General features: G+C 40.6%; 1 long non-coding RNA gene across 6 annotated transcripts in view; it reads right to left on the minus strand.

Moving 5' to 3' along the window:
* Positions 1–11,243: 11,243 nt before the first annotated feature.
* LOC121062210 overlaps positions 11,244–16,837 on the minus strand; it is a 33,967-nt gene continuing 28,373 nt past the window's right edge. For 5 of the 6 annotated variants that reach the window (XR_005815470.1, XR_005815468.1, XR_005815469.1 and 2 more), the window contains one exon: positions 12,837–15,979. This is a non-coding gene — a long non-coding RNA (uncharacterized LOC121062210). Of the gene's footprint in view, positions 11,611–12,836; positions 15,980–16,837 lie in introns of those variants that run through there. The other variant, XR_005815471.1, reaches the window with a different exon arrangement.

The following is a 16,837-nucleotide window of genomic DNA, read 5'->3' on the forward strand; positions in this document are numbered from 1 at the left end:
AGAAGCAGGACGGATTTCATGTTAATAATGACTTTATTTGCCTTGATAGTGAGGCCCATGCCTTACTAGGATGTGTACTGCTTCCTTTTGAGCAGCCAATGCTTCTTAGGATTTGCTGATGAGATCAAGATTGTGTTGTTTTGGAAGGAACTGGTGTGAAAAATGACAAGGTGGTGTTTTAACTCTTCTCAGCATTTCATTTGGCTTCACTTTGTATGGGAAACCTACTTTACTCAGACTTTCAGAGGTGAAAATAAAGTGCTCTTGCTGTTTTTTTTTTTTTTAATAAAATAAAATTGTGGTCCCTCAAGAGAACTGTACCACAGACAGAAACCAGCTAGCAAAGGGCAGAGACAGCAATCAGGAATGATTACACCATACAAAAATGTCAGTGGCATAACATGACTTAACTGTGATTCCACAAATTATAGATGAATGCAGAGGCAGTAAAATCAAAACCAGAAAACACATTATACCCTTTATATTCAAATCCCCCAAATTTCACCAAATTCCTCAGACCGGTTCCAGACATTTACAGAAACTAGCTGCTGCTTTTTGCACTTCATCCCCTGAGAAATGGGTTTAGGGTAGAAAAGCTGACAGGAGAACTTGAGATTAAACATGTCCTCATCTTTAAAGGTCAGATAGGTTGTATTTACTGAGACACAGAGAGCAGATTCCTACCCCAAATGTGCTGATGGAAACAGGTTGGAAGCTATGAGTAAAGGACAGAAAGTTTCAAAGGGTGCACAGAACATTGAGGTTCAAAGGGCTGGAACAACATGACCTCTGAAACTCTGCTCCTACCAAGGTGAGCCATCTGTGCAAAGGTCCAGAGGAGGAGAAGGGAGAAGTGGAGGCTTGCTCTCCGTGTTGGGTTAACTGCCAATTCTTAGTGATAGACTATTGGCATGTGCTGCAGCTGAGGCCCCCATGGGTGCTAAGGACTGTGCCAGAAATACAGGAGGGCTCTGCCTCTGCTCTGAGGCAAGCTTATGAAGGCAGGGCAGAAGTTTGCTCTTGAATTCATGGAAAGACCCATCCAGAGATTAGGATGTTGTACATGCTGGACACCGCTTCTGCTCCGAGAAAAAACTGTGGAGGCTTCACCATTTGTTGGTGGTGGTATATCTAAGAAGGACAATTAGACTGTCATATTTTTCTTGTAAAAATAATCAAAACCAGCAAACAGCAAAATTGAAACACTAAGGAATCTGTTTCAGCTTTTCACTTTGCCTTAACTCTCCTGACAAAGTTGTTTTACGTTAATTTTGTGAGCAAAGCAAGAAGATGCCTGACCATACCACAGCCTAGCGTTGGGGTGCCGAGGTGGTAGCCTGCAGTGTACTCCTGTAGTCAGAGTCAGACAAGACAAGTAAATGCTCTTTCACACTACTCTGTTTCAGATTAGGATTGTGTCTGGCTTCATCCTGGACTTTGGCAAAAGTTTTGTCAGTTCAGGATAAGGTTTGCAAAAGCTTTGCCTTTAAACCCTACCGCTGCTCATCCAAAACAGTTTACTACTGCTTGACAGAGAAGAGTTGTTCTGACATTTTCACAGGACACTGCGTATTGTGAGTCATTCACACACATGAATGTATGATTCCTCCCAATATTATTAAAAGGAAAAAAGCATTTCTATCTTTTCTGTGCAGACAGGGTTGGGTGGGCTGTCTCAGGTAGTAGCAGAAATATCACCTCTAGATTCTATGCATTAATTAGTATAAGAGGCTTAGAAATCTTTCTCTGATGGCAGATAGGTACTACTGACACAAAGACCGTTTTGGGAAGGAAACAATTATGAAATTGTGGAATTTCCTTGGAAACAGAGGAAACAGTTCCCTCTCAGCAGCGGCGTACACTGAATGTCTTCTTAAATACCTTGCAATTCCTCACAGTCTGCATAAAAAGCACGAACATGATGAGTCCCACAACATTTAGTAGGAGACATAACATAAGAAGGTTATCATGATTACACAGCTGGATGTGACAGGGTCATTGCTTCATAAGCAAGCTATTAACATTTTAAGGTTAATGCATGTCTCTTCATATTGTCATGATGTTCTTACACTCCAGCATTCTGTCAACTGAGCCTTTTTTCCTCTTGACCAATCCTACCGAAAATAAAATGCACAAAATCTAGGTGTAGTCTTGCCTGCAGCTTAATAAAGCCTTTGAAGAGACTACAGAATCATATCTCATTAAGGACTGCATGACGTATCAAGATCAGAAAGCCTTGGCCAGCTCAGCAAACTCCGTAAACAAGGGTGATGCCATCAGTCAGGAAATGTGCAGTAGCCCATCATGATGGTATGGTAACTATTGGCTCCCAGGTTTCTTTCAAAACAACAGCTAAAACTGCACAACACTGTGAATCTCAGCAGTGATGTACAAACCTGTCTCAGTCAGCAAATCCTGCAGTTTTTAAGGTTCAGAGCTGATTGTAGCTGAGGCCTTTCGTCAGCAGCAGGGTGTGTGGTAGATAAATGGCCTAATCCTCACTTCTACCAAAGTGCCTATGCTGATAGAGCCCCTACTATAAGAGGGATGGTAAAACTACTTGACAGTGGTACAACATTGTCCTCTTCTAATACAGAAACAAGTGTTGCTGATACAGCTGCATTCACACTACGGCCAGTCTAAACTTGGAAGTTTTACTGGCAGAGCCCTGCTGGTCAAAAGTGTGGGGAAAACGTCACACACCACTCCAACAATTGTGCTGGCAGGCACTCTGAAGGAGTCCTTAGATAGACAAAACAAGTTTCTGGAGGATAACTGTAGCTATCTGTGTATGCTTAACCCCCATGAGAGGCAAGGTAGTTTGAATTATCTTCGCTCCCTTTCACTGAGGCTGACCTGAGGTCTAAAGCCATAGTTGTACCAGCCTAAAAGTCATCAAAGATACTGAATCCAGGAACTGTTAAAAGCAGTAACACCAAAACAACTTTTTTGCCAGTGTATGTGTCTTCTCCCCATGGTGGGAAATGCACCAGTATAACTGCCATAAATAAACCCTGACAGTCCAGAAGTTGGGGTAGCCTGACACCAATTCTCTCTTTGACTGCAGATGACTGCAGTAAGAGATGCATTAGGACAATGCATTGAAACAGTTGTTAAGCAGACCATGTAGATATGTTAAACCATGGGGATATATTAGGTGGTAGCAATCACATCTGCAAGAGAGTAAAATCAAGAGGCTCAATGACAGAGAAACGGTACTTGAACAAGGAGGAGGATTTCAAAGGATAGCAAATTTGGACATCCCATTTGTGACTCAGAAGCTGAGGATGCTCCAAAAGCCTCCCTGCTGCCTTGTGGACAAACCTCTGTCATGTACATTCTTTCTCCCATTGTTTTACAGTGCTAAAATTAGTGCAGAGAGTGACTGTGGAAAACACGTACTGAAATAAGGAGACTTGGCTGAACATGGCTTTGTTTTTCATAACTCCAGTGTTCTGCTCTTCATGAAACAAAATCAGAAAGTGTTGCCTTTACTTCAGACCTTGATAATCCTAATGGACTCCCTGTCTTTCTGCAGCTATTGAAGTTTTCAAGCCCTCAACATGAGGCTATGTCTTCCCTCAGGATCTTCCCATGTCTTCCTACTGCCTGCCTCCTTCCACTACACTTCTCAGCCACATCACTTTCATCCTTCCCAACTCACTCTTTGCCTTCACTGCTGCAATGTCTCTCACGACTCCTCTCTCCTTGGTAGCACTTACCGCTACCACCATAATATTCCTAGAGGGCTCTCAGGGCCACAAGAGCACCATTAGGCCTTAATTACCCTAACTAACATCCTTACACTGTTGGTTTCACTATTCTCCTCCTCAGTCAGCTCCTTTCTGCTCTCTACAGTGAAAAACAGTGGATTTTTTGGATGCTCTCTGATCAGGACCGGCATAAAAGCTATGGCTGAACTTGCAGTCTAAGTAATATATTGCAAGCCATTCTTGGACAGCCTAGATATGGAGATAACTTTAGGAGCCCAGGAGTTAAACACTACATTACAGAAACTGCATAGGCTAAAAGGCTTTGTGCAGACTCTTATCAGCACTGGTACGTGTGGACTGGGAAAAGAAAAGGAGGAAATTAATGATTGCACAATAAATCAAGAAGTGCCAGACAAGTTTTCAGGGCAAATAAAAGTCAGTGTTATAACTCTGCCCACACAAACCAGTGGAGACAGAGAATGGCTTGTTCAGTGTTTCACTCCCCACAGCCGACAGCTCCCAAAGGCAAGCTTCACTGGGGAAGAGCTGTTTGACAAAGGACTCGGGTTGACCCTGTTTCAGGACAGATTTCTGTGAAACCATCTGCAGCAGACAGACAAAAAAACGTAAGGCAAAAGACCAGGAGAAGAATGCAAAGTCAACATGCAGGTTAATTGACTGGGAGGTGGGAGGGCTTTAAGTCCCAATTTACTGAAGTCTGTGCTTAACTGGTCTTTCCAACAAACACAACAGTGCACTGCTTTTGCATTCTTATTTGCCAGTAAGCGTGACAACCAGGATGCCATGTCTCATAAGGGAGGCTGAATATATATTCTTTTCCTTATATCAAGCTGATGGCTCTCCTGCAAATTACGAGAAATGCAGTGCTTTCCTTTAAAAGCAAAAATGGAAATGGGCTTCTTGTCAGCAGAGAGACACTAGAACTCCCATTAATCTCTCTTTCTTGCCACTAAAAAGCAGAGTTCAAACATCCTGCAACCTCTACTGTTAGCTAATAACTTGGCTCTCTGTGAGCTAAGGATTAAAAAAAAGATTTCTTACTGGAAAATCAATGTGGCCCTTCCTCTTAATTGTAGCACCACTGCAGAGCCTATATTAAATGTAAAGGTTTGCACCATATTTTAACAGCACTCCATAAAGTAAAAAGCCCAGTATAGGCATCTGCAGTATCTACTGCTGGGTTGGTGGAAGAGATTATACTTTTTGTGTACTGCACGTTCCTACACAAAAGCATCTCTACTGCTATTTGGAGTGCCTTTCTGGTTGTTGAACATTGATCATTCACAGCAAGCATTTGTCAAACCAGTCCAATGGCAGATGAAAATCCTTCAGTCCCACTGCTAAAACTGCTCCTGACGACTTCTGTATGTACTTTCTTTAGGAAAGAAAGGAAAACCATCAGGAAAACATGATGGTCAGGCTGAAAAATGCAAATCCACTCTAAGTACGTAGGAAAACAAACTCTACCAGTTATTCTTTATAATTCATGTAGAACGTTTAGCTTTGTAAGTGTAACATAGCACTGTAAATACACAAATAATTGTTTAAGAAGTAGTCGTATCAAAGGAAGATGATAGTGATACACGAGAACAATGTTCTCTGGAAATGCTGACCAATTCTTGCATTTAAAAAAAAAAAAAAAGAAAGAAAGAAAGAAAGAAAAGAAGGTCAAATGCTCACAGGAAACAAGCATCAAAGTCAAGAGAAGGTGGCCTGACAAAAGCAAAGTCATCACAACCTGGAGAATCTTTACTTTTTTTTTTTTTTTTAATTAATTAATCTTTAAACCCTTCTGCCAGTTCAGAACAGGCAGACTTTCTGATAGTATGATTTGAAAGTGTTTCATAATGTGTGCCACAACCCACAGGGCTTTCATTTTGTTAGCCCTCCACAAAGGAAGAATTCTAGATGACTGCCATCAGTGGGACAATACCCTTCAACTAGGAATGGTACCACAAAACTCTGTAAAACTTGAGCATCAAATCCACTGATTTGTGTATGTGGTAGTTCTTTGTTTCTGCCAGATGGGAGCAAAGTGCATTACTGAACAGCACCAGTAATCTTTCACACACACACAGCTGTGTGCACTTACACACGTTCACCATAGTGTCCCCCAAGCCTTGAACTGAAGACAAGGAACTGAAATAAATATATGCAAATAAAATTTGTGGCATTTATATACAAGTAATAACACCTTATGGCCCAGAACCCATGCAGTCCCCATGCTCCACAGGCCACCCTTTCCACCTGATGTCCCACAACTTCCCTGTTGCCTGGTCCATTAGCCAGGCGTTCTGCTTCACATCACACTGCCACTCATTGCAGGGTCTTTCAGGAGGACCAACATTTATATCTGCTCTACACTTGACCTGGATATCAGAAATGCTATTGGGACAGTGATAAATCCTTTCAATGTCCTGGATGTCATATATGTAGCTAGAGACGATGGCTTATTTAGAGGCACACCCTGGAAGTCCCAATATCAAACAGTTCCCAGATCCTCAGCTGGGAGGAACCATGGGGATGGGCTGTGCCAAAAGCTCTAAAAAGTATTCAGAGCTCATGCAGAGGGTGATAGAATAATTCTGCATCTGGAACATATTCCGTAAATACTAAGAATATAAAACTGCTTTCCTTTATTTTTAGGCTGCTCTAGTACCTTGTGTATCCTCTCTCCAGTGTACACTGATCAGCCATAAGTGACTGCGTTATTGCTGGGATTACGTAAAAAGGATTATGTAAATTCTTAGCCTGTACAATGACCTCACCCTCCCTTCAAAATTATTTTTAAAGTTTCCTCCTTTTAGCTAGACTTGCCTAGAAATCAAAGTCATGCTAGTGCAAGTTGAGTTTCGAAAACCTGCCTTGTTATCAGCAGCATCTCTTTCATGCAGACAGCTGTCACCTTTAATGTAAATGTCAATGGAAGGCTCATTCCAGTGCACGGTTTACTTCTTTCTTGTACTTTTCATTTCATTTATCTGTACAAAGATCTTATTTTCCTTTATGTTTTAAGAAATAGGTGTTACCTTGTTTCTTTTGCTTCACATGGTTAAACATACACTTTTTTTTTTAATAACAACAATTCTTTTTCTATCAAATTCAGTGATTTCCATATTAATATGAGGAAAAAAAAAAGCTTTAAAATATTTGGAAATAAACGTCTCTTTTATTATGTAAAAGCACTAGAGTATCTTAAAGGTACTACAAATAATTTATAGTAAATGAGATTATTATTGCTGGGAAAAGGACTACTTAATTCAGGTTTTCTATGGGAAAAAACAAATCATAATAATCCAATAGGGATGCTCAGAAACATACAGCAAATATTAAAAGCTCTAAGGATCCAAAGCAGTAAGTGAAAAGTACATGCTGAGGCATCAATCAGGACAGCATTTGCCTGTTCATCTTTTTTTTAGGGAGGTAGTCTTAGTGTTCCAAAAATGAAGACAGGAAGCCTACTTTATCACTGTGCACCTCCACAGTGACACTTTATATCAACTCATCCAAAGGAGTTCCACCAGCGTAAATGTGGAGTAGTTCAGTTTTGAGACAAGCCTGGATATATAGAGCTGAAATAGGAAGTGTTCAGCATGGAGAGGGTATGAATTACTGTCTGGATATCCCATAAACTGATCTGTGTGGCTGCCCTCAAGAAAGCTGTCATGTCAGGGTAAATTTGGCTCAGCATACCAGTATGGCAATCAGCTAGTAATGGCTCACCTTCCAAAGATAGCACTACTACAAAATTAGCAACCCAGCTATATAGCCACATAACTGAACTGTTAAAAATACAAAATAAGCCTCGAAAATGACAGATAGATGCACAATATTTATTAGATATAGAAGTCAAGAAGTGTATTAGAGGCTGGTCTGTACTCTCTATCTTTTCTACTTTCGAAGTAAGACTTAACATTTTGTCCCATAGAGGTCCTAGATGTCCTGCCAAAAGCCTCAGCTGTAACTCTTAAGTCAAAGGTGATGATGGCATTTGGAGTTTGTAAGATCAACAGTGCAACAGGATCTGTTACCTGGGTGTTGAGGACCGGTCCCTCCCCATTACAAAGTGCATTCAGTCTGAGCTCATACTTGTGCTCTCATGAGCTCTGTTCTGGCTCTCCTGGATGGTTTATGAGACACCGTGGGATTCTGAGCTATTTAATACAAAAAATTATAGATCCATCAAACCTCACACACATGAAATTCATATTTCCTTAACATTGTTCCTCCCTCTCACCTACTGAAGCACTACAAGGAAATGTTTCTGTGTTTTTAACATTCGACACACCTATTAGTGCAAAAAAAAACGAACAAAGTGCCGGCACATGGAGGTGGAGAAGTCTGAATGAGTTCTGGATTTCATCTATCATAAACTTGCATGGTATGAATACCTACTCTAATGTTTAGATTTCCATGTAAAGTAACCCTTAGCATAACAGTTCGCACTTTGTAGAAATTTTTTGACCATCACATGCGATGTAGACTGGAACTATTTAATCTTCACAATAACTCCATCTTAAATACAACAACACTAAGAGACAGAGGGATTAAAGCTAAAAGGTATTTGCCAACTAGATAAATGCCCTTACTGACTTCAGTGGTTTGCTTGAAAGCCTCTTAAGTGTTGAACAGCTAAATATCATTTGGAGACAGGTTTTTACAAAAAAAAAAAAATTAAAAAACACACCTGGCACTAAGAAATTCATACAAGACCCCACTGTCAGGACTGTGAGTGTAAGAAGAACAGGCCTTACCTGCCCCAACCAGCTTTGCCTGGGCTATGCAGTAAGTGTACCTTCTGGATGGCTCTTAGACATATATTGTAGCCTGGTTTACAGTCCTGTCTATGGTTCCACCTCCTGTTCCTGGCTAAGCTCCCTGGATGGACCCTGCACCTGGCTGATCATTTCTACTTGCATGGGACTGTTGATAGAACCAGTTATCAGCATACTAACTCTGCCCTACCTGCTCAGCTCTGATGGGACTGTGTTCTGGTGAGGACACAATCTACTGTGGTTGCTCTTGATTTGTCGTCTCTTATAGATTGGCACTGCTCTTGCTGTTCCCTGACACGCAAGACAGATTTTAGGGATCTTCCCTACTAGGATGAGTGCATGTAAGATCAAAACCAAAACTAGTGTTCTTTTAACAAATGCTTGCACATTTCTATTCAATAGATTGGGCCATCTGCAATCTCAGCATCTACACTGTAAAAAGAGAGAAACTGCATGAAGTTCTCCTATAAATAATGGCATCTAAACAAAGTCAGAATCTGTCCAGAACAGAATATTATCTATGTAAATGTTTGAATGAAAAGGTAATATGTCACTGATAAATTAAAAAGTAACAGATCTCCTTTGAAGACCTATGATACGGCTTCACTTTTTGTTTTGTTTTGTTGTTTTTTTTTCAGGTAAAAAGATCTGATAAAAGCTTTGGGAACATGCAGGCCATTAATATATAATGAGAAGTTGCTCTTGGTTGATTACACATTGAGAAAAAAAATCAAGATAGTAGGTAGAAAGGAGGGAAAAGAAAAACACTTATAGGAAAGCAGATAAAAAACATGATCAGAAAAAATGAAGGCAATAAGTAAATTAATGGGACCTGCACAAATGAACAAAGTCAGGATCCAATTTGGCAGGCGAAGATGGTAGTAGAGATCAATGCAATATATCAATATTTTTTGCTCTATCCATTAGGGTATGTGCAGTAATTTTACTCAAATTCAACTGATGAGGAAAAAACGTGATTAGAACATGTGGACACAGTGACTGCAAGAAATGGAAATTGTGCTGCAATTTTTAAAGGCATAAAAGATAGAAAAAGTATAATGCTCATAGAGAAAAACAGAGTTCAAACACCATTAGAAGTACATTTTCAGCTGAGGGCATGTGGGAATTCAGCTGCAGAACTTTCATTAAGTTTAATTGGTGTCATGGTGTGAAGTCCCTGTGCATCAAGTTGCTAATGTACTCCATCAAGAGTGTATTTATGCTTCTGAAGGTGCGCTGAGGAAGAGAGGAAACTGTGAACTCACCATATTATGGGCTCTGAATCTCTAAAATCCTTTTTCTTGGAGGATATATTTTGTCAGTCCACTTTGACCTGCATGTTAGAAAATGACATTTGCAGCACAGAAAAATAATCAGTGTTGTTAACCATTCTGGACCAGGAAATGGGTCAGGAAGCAAATACTTCTACTTTTGTCCCTTCCTTTTTGCACTCGAGGGATTGTTTTGGCCTTTTGTAGTCATGCTTATTAAATTTATCTGTGTTCACTCAGTGAATATTCACCATGTGGAATAAGAGCTCAGCTGAACAATTTTCAAAATAGGTCCCAGTTTGTCTAGCTAAGTTCAGTATGCTGACTTCTCAGCTGTGACAACCTCAGGGGCTAGTGATTTACTGGCACCAGTGGATGCCAATGGAAAAAAAGGAACCCTCCCAAGTTAGCATTCCATTTCATTCTCCACAACAAATTGATGAAGTGTTGGAAAGCACTCTGACAGGGTTGTGGATTCAGAGAAAGAGGCATCTGAAGTGATTTATAGAGGGAATATATTTAGCACCGTCAAGATTTCTCATTTTTCTCAGGTTACATGTCTATCTTTATCCTGGCTGTCTTCTATCCTTTGCAGGAATGAAGTGGCCACTGAGAAGATGAGCAAGAAAGTGTGAGTATTTGTTATACATCTGCCCAATACCCATGTCCTTTCAGCAAATATTTCATCTCCTTTTAAATATTTTACGTTTCTTTTGTGGTTTCTTTATGATCTGAATATTTCTTTTTATATACCTGAGAAATCAACTTTTATGAGATCAATTATGAAGCAAAGTATATGAATTCAATGGCAGAAGATGATATTCATGATTACATGAACTTATGTCTGCTAAGAGATAACTTTTTGATTTCCAGGAAAAACATATTCAGATCTCGGAAAGCAAGAAACTGGAAGAACCAACATCATTTCAACCCCATATAGATAGTACTTTCCAGTGGGAACAACACCGTAGTTACATGTGGTATGTCAGATAGCGTGGTGCTTGGCACAAAAAAAAAAATAGCTATGCTTGGCACAGCTTGGCTGAATTGGGACTATTAGAAGAGGTAATTTGAAAGTCCAGTGCCTGTCATGACTGCATTACTGAGGTTGTGTGGCACAGGCCCTATTCCTGAGTACCATGCTGTGTGATCTTAATGGTGACTAAAAGGAAGAAGTATAGATGACAACTTTCACAGGGGAGTGGTTGCACAATTTTACCTTTCTTTTTTTTATTATTTTTTTTATTTTTTTTTTAAATTATTATTATTATTTTTCCTACGGAATGTGGCAAATGTCCTGTTCAGGATGGCTGAAAGGTACAGCTCATGTCAGTGTTTTCTGAGTGTATCAGAGCTCAGGCCAAATGGAGACTTCATGATGTCTGTGTGAAGACATTGGCAATTTGATTTTGGCTAAGGTTTAACAGTTTTGAGATAAAAGATCATAAAGAAGGAGAATAAACTCGGTTTAAAATAGAGGAGCTCATACTGAGACAATATAGATACTAAGAGAGTTTATAAGTCTTCTGATTACCTTGCTGTGGATTCAGGCTTGTTCTTATTCCAGCAGTATAATGACTTTCTGATGTGCAACCAGTTCCTCATAATTCCTCAGGTTCATGTATAAACTGCTCTCGGTACTTCCTCCGAGGTCGGCTGGGGGTGTGCTTCCTCCTCTTCTCATCAGCTTCCCAGTTTCTCTGGAAACATTCATACTAACAAGCAGCTCAAGGGCAGAGGCTGTTCCCATGCCCTGGGCCAAATGGTTGTGTCCGCAATGTGCAGAGCTGGCTCTGGGTCTCCTTTGTGCTCCATGTGGTGATTATATGGCTATAAAACATTTTTTTTCATGTTTTTTTCTTTCAATTTAAGACGTCTAAGAATAGAAAAAGCGCTGTGTTCAGGGGTAGGGCCTCAGTCTATGAATGCTTGTTAGGAATAGCCTGGCACACACTGTCTTATCTTCTGACCCATACTCAGGCAGTGTTTGGAGGGTGTTAGCTGGCACAGGCCAAAACTGTACCACAGCGTGGTACCAGCCAAGCAGCAGCGCAGCACTTTGAATTCCCCTTCTAAACCCATCTCATTTTGAAACAGAAACACAGCCTTAGTGCACCTCTGTCTTCAGCTTGCCACACCCCACACTGTGAGAAGTGCTGCCTTTCACCACCTTTCCCTCCTGCTCCTGGTCAGCACATTCCAGTGCTCTTGGACAGGAGTCGTCAAAAGCAGACATCCTCTCTGCTGCCTGACCTGCTTCTTCCAGGACTATACACAAACAAGGCGAGCCTTGCAGGCTCGAGAAAGGATTTAAGAATATTACACTGAATCTGTGAGTGGCTGTTAAGAACTGTCTAGACACAAACACAGGCTGGGAAGTCATTAAGTCACCAAAGGCCAACTGCCTGGACAGTACACCAGGCAGGTCACATTATTGTAGCTCTTTCTAGGCTTGTTACCAGACCCTGTCAGAGACAGGATACTGAGCAAGAGGTCTTGCCTGCTTGACATGCTTGTCAGCATGACAATTCTTACGAAGCCATCAGAGTAATCACTGGATCTTCAAGGAAAGGGGAGGAGGGGAAAATACATTTTTCATATGCCTACCACTTTGTTTTGGGAACCAGAACATGGAGGAGGTGGTCTGTTTTGGGAAAACTTGGCTGCCAGTTTCACATAATGGATACAAAATTAATGTGTTTTCTTACTATCAGACACATTCTTGGTTTTTTCATGTGTTTAGAAACACTGGCTTCTTAGGAAGAAAAAGGATTTTAAATACACGAAAGTTGTAATCTTAAAGTCTCTGTTAGAATCTTATTATTTTCAGCTGTTTTGCATACAAAGGATGACTCAGTTTTAGAAAATCATCACCTTTTTACAGACAATCCTTGCCCAAAGGCAAAATACACTAAATAATTAATCTGTCATTATTTTTCACATGCATGCACTCTTGCAATTATTCCAGGTATTTACTTGGTACTGGGACAAGGCAAATAGGTGTGCATAAAATCATCTTTCAGTATTTGATAATACATGCATTTAAGTTTTTATGAAGAGATAATCTAGCTTTATTTTCACCTCAGTTATTTTTAAAAAGTCACTTTAACAACAACAACAGCAAAAAAGACATGAGATCTATCCGTAGTGATATATTTCCATCATTTTAGAATAATCTTACTGATTTGGGTTTAAAACCTGTAGCAGAACAAGTTGAGGTATTCATTTTTCATTCATTAGCTGTACTTCTTTAGTCGTATCACATTCAGGCTTCGGGAGTCACAAATAAAACCTGTGGGTAACATGGCACTTGAAGCTTATATCTAATATAGGAACTAAAACTAATGTACAATTGACATCACAAAGTCAGACACTGGTCTTACTGCAAGTTGTAGATCTACTGCTATGTCTGAGAGAAGAAAGGAATGAGTCAACATTTTAGAAAACTAGCTGTTCACTGTATGACGAATGCAGACTTCACAGGTGACTTTCTGTTTGATATTGACAGATAGATGCATGCTAGGAAACACGAAGGGGAGTGTTTTCTTTAAAAACAGGGGCCAACATGTGACACAGTGGGACAGGGACTGCATGCTGTTCTGGAGTGTGCCCCTGGCAGGGATCGTTTATGTCAAAGCTGCTATGGGCTACCGACATCTTCCCTCTTTCTGTCCTGGCTGCAACACCTTATTATAACCATTATCTCACTAAGGACCACATGTAGAGGTATCAGTGATTAAGAAAGCACTGACAAGGTCAACCAGATGTATCTGGTATGTGGAGCAGGAGAGAGGCCATGATGCTAAGCTCAGCTCTGAACAAATTTATTGTATAAAAACCACATGTACTTCTCTAGTTGAAGGACAGACAGTTGTGTCCTTCATAGCAGTGGATAGCTTTGATTTTGCACAGTATAGTGCAAATGGAAGGAACCTGGGTTAGATTTTAAAAACATTTTGGTGACTTACACTCTTGGTCTTTTGTATTTTACAGAAGAAGGCCATTCACTGGAGCACCTACCAAGATCCAGTTCTTCTGCTTTCTAAGTGTCTAGCAGCAAATGTCACTATCTCTTTGGCTTACTTTCTCTCCTCTCCTTTCTCTGAGTCACACTGTTAGAGGAGATGGTTTAGGTTTTAGAATTATCAGCTGCAAAAGAAATTGCACTTAAATTTTTCCTTTAACTTCTTATCTAAAATTCTTAACAGGGCTAATATTTTGCTTAATAATAATAATTATTATTATTATTATTATCATTATAAAGCAAAACTTAGGGCCACAAATAGCGTAGGCAAGTATTTGCTAGATATTGTGTCTGTCTATCTCCAACACCTCCAGTTCCCTCATACTTGTCCCCAGATTATCTTAACCAGAGGTCTCAAAGTGTGCCAGCTATTTACTTGCCTAAGAAGGTATGCAGGAGAGAGCCAACTGATAACAGAGTGCATGCCACTTGTCAGTCCAGAACTAGAACAGCATTTCCAAATACTACATTATTAATAACTTTGGATTACCTGGCTGTTATAAGAAATGCAAAGGTCATACCACATCCAAAGCTTAATTTTCACATGACCAATGAATAACCTTCAAGATAAAAGTATCAAATTTTCTAAGAACCAGAAATCAATTACTTAATTACTGCCTCTTCTCTGTGGAATGAAGAATTAAATGAAATTTACCATAAACAAGGCAACTGGCAATATTAAGTTGTTACAATAACATCATTGCACACCTTCACTTTTTTTTTTTTTTTTTTCCCCAAATGTTAACCATTCAAGGAATGTTGCTATGTTATTCTGGTTTGCTTCCAGTTTTGGCAAAAAAACAAACCAAAACAAACAAACAAACAATCCATTCCTGAGAAAAATAGGGAGAAAATAGATTACATTACATTTATTAATCAGTTTCAAAGGATTTCCTTGTCAAGTACTTCAACATTTAAAACTTTTAAACTTTTGTTGCTGATCCCTCCTTCCCAGCCTGCTATTTTGTTTGTTTTAATTGTCTTTTGCATTTCATCATGAGCTTCTTAATCATCTTCTCAATATATTTAAGTAGGATGTGGTACAGTGAGGCCACACACCTCCTATTGGGACTTTGCACAGACATCTGATAGCACTCACAGCTGAAGCTGCAGTCTTGACAATGCCAAGTACCTCTTGACCTCTGATATACCTGGATGCATACACCATTTGTGTAAAAGTCCTTAGCTGCTCTCAGGTGGAATACCTGATCAAAGAACCTAGTGCTTTTTTAGCATTTCTCCCTGGCATCTTCCCAGCTCTCTGAGAAGAGAGTCAACCTTACTATTGTGGTTTGTCAAGTTTAACAGTTTTTCCTGCAATGCTTGTCCTTTTCCATATTAGTGCACTAATATTTCTCATTATGGATAAACATTAGTGTTCATCACTGCTGTATGGTTAGGTAGTTCTAGTTGTGCCTGCAATGAGTTTAAAGGTGTTGAAGTGGGGAAAGAGAAGCACACACACAGTTCTGAGATGAAGCATTGGTCGTGCTGTGTGCTTTGGGGGTGGAGTGTTGGATTTAGCCCTTTGGCAGCTCTAACAGAACAAACAGTAGAAAATATGTGCACAGAGCAGAACCAGGACCAAGACATGTGGGAGCTTTATGTTGTTTCAAATACTATTTTCTGATTCACGTATTTTAGGTTTGGCTATCTCTGCATTCAGAAAATGGGAAAATTCTTCTGTCTTCAGCAGTAGAAGACTTTGAGATCACTGGAAAAGCAGGTGGATAGAAGATATTTCCATTTCTGTGGCACTGGTGAGATCCTACTTGTGTACTTCTGTGCACGTCTAGTATGAAACTAAAACAAAAAGCCAAGAAACATTGCTCTGAGAAAATCAGTTTCTTTTCCTTACCACTCAGCTGCACTGAAACTTTTACTAGTGGGAAGCCAGACCAAAGGAAAGGAAACGTGTCATTACACATTAAAACAGTGTTTGCTTTCAGTGGCTGGAACAAGTCTTTCCCAGGAGACCTTACCACAAGATTTCTTTCTTCTCTCTTCCCTTTTACTCATGACTTTCACTTGACTTTGTCTTGGAATTTCTAAGCAAATTATTATTTTCAGGTTTCCAAAAGGAACATTTTTCCAAAGGTGAAGTTACTAGAACCCTCAGGATCAGTTCTTTGCCAGTTCAGATGCAGAACAAACTTGGATAAAGCTCTAGATATCCTACAGAAAAAAAGCAGAAAAAAAAAATGTTCTGATATTGTGACTACACCATACTAAGCATAATTAATAATATATTGTAATGTTTCTGTACAACAGAAATTATGTACCCTTTTATGGAATCTTATAATCATAAAACATCTTGAGTTGGAAGGGACCCACAAGGATCATCGAGTCCAACTCCTGGCTCCACACAGGACCACCCAAAAAACAGACCATGTGTCTGAGAGTGTTGCCCAAATGATTCTTGAACAATGGCAGCTTGGTGCCGTGACCACTGCCCTGGGGGGCCTGTCCCAGTGCCCGACCACTGTCTCTGTGCAGAACCTTTCCCTAACACCAAGCCCGACCCTCCCCTGTCCCAGCTCCATGCCGTTCCCTCGGGTCCTGTCGCTGTCCCCAGAGAGCAGAGCTCAGCGCCTGCCCCTCTGCTTCCCTCGTGAGGGAGCTGCAGGCCGCCATGAGGCCTCCCCTCAGCCTGCTCTGCTCTGGGCTGAACAAACCCAGGGACCTCAACCACTCCTCACATGTCTTGCCCTCTACACGCTTCACCATCTCTGTATCCCTCCTTTGGACATTCTCTAACAGTTTTATGTCCTTCCTATACTGTGACACCCAAACCACACACAGTACTGGAGGTGAGGCTGCACCAGCACAGAGCAGAGCAGGACAATCCCTTCCCTTGGCCAGCTAGCAATGCAGTGCCTGATGCACCGCAGGGTGCGGTTGGCCGTCCTTGCTGCCAGGGCACACTGCTGGCTCATGTTCAACTTGCTGCTGACCAGAAGCCCCAGATCCCTTTCCATGTGGCTGATCTCCAGCCTCTTGCCCCCCGGTCTGTATTTACAGCCTGGGTTGCCC

The sequence above is a fragment of the Cygnus olor genome, chromosome Z (assembly GCF_009769625.2).
Source record: "Cygnus olor isolate bCygOlo1 chromosome Z, bCygOlo1.pri.v2, whole genome shotgun sequence".
Lineage (NCBI taxonomy): Eukaryota > Metazoa > Chordata > Aves > Anseriformes > Anatidae > Cygnus > Cygnus olor.